Source organism: Solanum dulcamara, chromosome 8 (genome assembly GCF_947179165.1).
Source record: "Solanum dulcamara chromosome 8, daSolDulc1.2, whole genome shotgun sequence".
NCBI lineage: Eukaryota > Viridiplantae > Streptophyta > Magnoliopsida > Solanales > Solanaceae > Solanum > Solanum dulcamara.
Window position 1 is genome coordinate 43608966 of NC_077244.1, and position 3276 is coordinate 43612241.

Sequence of the window (3276 nt, forward strand, 5' to 3'; positions counted from 1 at the left end):
TTACGATAATTTTATAATGACGATTTAAATTTTGTGGTTGAATAATTTAACTATTTGCTATGAAAAAAATTCATAGCTAAATATAAAATAATTTGGTGTCATGAATCGAATCCGAGTGTGATGACACTCATTTCAACCTCACCGAGACAAGTCAACCTACAACTCAACAAAAAGTAAATTCGGAAGAAAAGGACAATACGATACACCATTTAAGCGAAAAATGGATAAATAATCTCGAAATCTCCTAAGACTGGTTGTCATGTTTATAAGTCACTAATGTAACATAGAAATAAGAAAGGAAATACAGTAACAATGTCATTGTCTCTAGAATAGGACTAAAACATAATAAAAAGAGAAAGAGTTGTCCGTTGGATGGATCCAACAGCTACCTCAACAACTCGAACTCGAACTACAAATTTAAACCAAGGTTTAGAAGTTCACTTACCTCAATTTCAACCATAACTACTCCGAAACTTGGACCTTCCTTTACGCTAGCTCTTCGAATCAACAAAATCTAGTCAAATATGAATTCCCAATAAAAATTACAAGCACAAAGACATTCAAAACATTAATTTTAAAAAGTGGGTCAAAATCGATCCAAAAATTCAATTTCAAAAACAAAGGAGTAAATCTGAAAATTTTTGGATGAAAATATTCTTCACGACATAAGGAATCTATTAGAGAAATCCTTTTCAAAAATGGAGTTAAAATCAACTCGTAATCATCAATTTAGGTAAAAATTGGGTTCTTGAAAACCCTCAAAAATTAAGGTTCAAAATCAAGAATTGAAGACCAAAATCGAGATATAACTAATGTGTAATGAACATTATATGTCAATGTAACTTATCCAATCAATTTTCCTCGAAAAAACTCTCAATAAACAACCTCTACCGAGCACCCAAAACTCAAAAATAATGAAAAATGGGCTAATTTTTTACTTTTGGAAAGGACTTTGTTCAGGCAAAGATTGTTCATTACGATCGCGACACCCATCCACGTGATCGCAGTGAGTTAAAGGAGTCAACACATTAAATTGACCCTCATGATCGCGGCATGGACCCACACGATTGTGATGCACGACCAAAATAGCCTTCGCGATCGCGACTGAGATCCATGCAATCGCGAAGCACAAGGCTACTCCCTCCTGCGATCATGAAGAGCGCATCGCATTGGTGACGCCTAGTGCATGAGGCACCAGAAAAACAGTAAACACACATAGTCATAAAGTCACAGAATAGACCCTCAGGATTCGTTTGGAATCCCATGCATACAAACCAAATATGCTTTCTTATTAAATTCGATGTTTCAGACTCAATAGAACCGTCGAAATTCAAATTCAAGGTCTCGTTAATCCAGAATCCGTTTAGTCAAAACTAAACTAACTTTAGGCTCAAAATTACCAAATCAAGCTCGAGTCCTCTAAAAATTCAACCAATGCTACTTCTAGGCCTAAACTCATCCCCTGAATCTAGTGGAATCATCGAAAATTCATTTCGATCATTCGATCTCTGAATATTGACCAAAGTCAACACTTAATCTAAATTTTCTCAAACATCCAACTTAAGATCTCAATTCCACATACGACTTCAAAACTGAAACAAACAACTCTCCTAGCTAGAGCAAGTTCAGCATTTTGGAGCTGAGGAACTAACAAAATTCCATTCTGAGGCTCATAGACCACTTTTGAACAACTTAAACCTTTTGAAATTCAAAACTTCCAAAAATCTTAACTTTTCAAAGAAATTCCAAAAACAACTTCAAAAACTGATCAAAAATAACTAGGGCAACTATCGGGAGGGATAAAAAGGTCATTTTATGAAAATTTCTAAAAATGACCTTCAGAGTCATTAGATTTGGCAACTTTTGTTTATAATTTACAAGTGGCAACTAATAAATATTTTTTCAAGTGGTCTCTATAAGAAACAAGAAGACAAAGTGATAGGTCTTTCTAATTGAAAGTCTTCACAAAATAGTTGCATGGATAGTCATGAGATTCTCTTTTGTGGGATTGCTCGTGTTCCAGTGAATTATTTGTGAGAAGATTTGTACGATAGAAGGAAGTGGCGAGGACAATAGTTTAGAGAACGTTATTATGTACAGATATTAGTTATCATACCATTTCTGTGTATGTTGGGTGATGAAGGTTGGGGTGGTACGGGACAAGGTAAAGAAAATGGTAAAGATGCTTTGCAACTACTTAGGAGTATATTTAGTATATTTCAATCCGATTTTCTTGTTATTGGACATATGTTATTTTACTGAAGAAGCTTGTTATTAAATATTACCTTAGTACTTAGTTGTCTTCATTATATGATTATGGATGTTTTATTATTATCTCGCATGTTTTAATTTATGCAATTTTAATTTAAAAAATAATATCAATATGAAATAATTAAACGTCATCAAATATTTGTAATTAGTGATAAAATTATCTTCAAAGGATTAATTGTTAGCAACGACTAAATTAAACTTTACAAGGTAAATATTTTCGTCACAAAATAATTTAGTTTGTTATAGGTTGATTATATCTTGTCACAAAAGTATTTGTCACTAATCGTAACAATTTATACTGATAATTCTATGTTGTTGGTAAAAGCAATACTTTTGGTGACAGGATAAATTTAACTACAAAATTGTTAACCTTTTCTATAATTATAAATTTGTCACTAAATTATACATTTAAAGGATGAAACACTTTTTTGTATATAAAAACAGTTATTAATGACGAAATTATATTTGTTCAACTACGAAATACACATAACTTTAGAACAATGTTCCACTGATTAGGCGGGGACAGGATTCGAACCTGCAATCTTCAGGTCATGAGCCTGATGAGTTGACCAATTTCTCTACCCCGCTTCTTCCCCTTCTCTTTCGAACTCCGAAGAGACAATTGGTTTCGTCAGTGATTGAATTAAATAATTAGTGATTAGGTAGTTTCATCGGTGTTAATAATATTTTAGTGATAAAATCATACTTTCAACTATAAATTTTTATACTTTTTATGACAAACAAATTCGTCACAAATGCTACACATTCGGGGACGATTTTTTATTTTGTAGTTAATATAATTTTTCAAGTGATGAAACACTAAATCGTCTTTGTACACATTTAGTGACCCATGTTTAGGGACGACTGGCTGACGAAATATTTTTCGTCACACAAATATTTTTGTGATGAAATATGAATTATAAGTGACGAAATATGAATTATAAGTGACGAAATCATTTTTCCTAATAATTGAATTAGTTATAGTAAATTAATGCATTGGACTGT

At 32.3% G+C, this 3276-nt stretch overlaps 1 non-coding gene across 1 annotated transcript; it reads right to left on the reverse strand.

The window, feature by feature from the left end:
• Positions 1 to 2785: 2785 nt before the first annotated feature.
• Positions 2786 to 2859, reverse strand: TRNAM-CAU (transfer RNA methionine (anticodon CAU)). Its single transcript has one exon. It is a non-coding gene; the product is annotated as a tRNA-Met (tRNA).
• Positions 2860 to 3276: the final 417 nt, after the last annotated feature.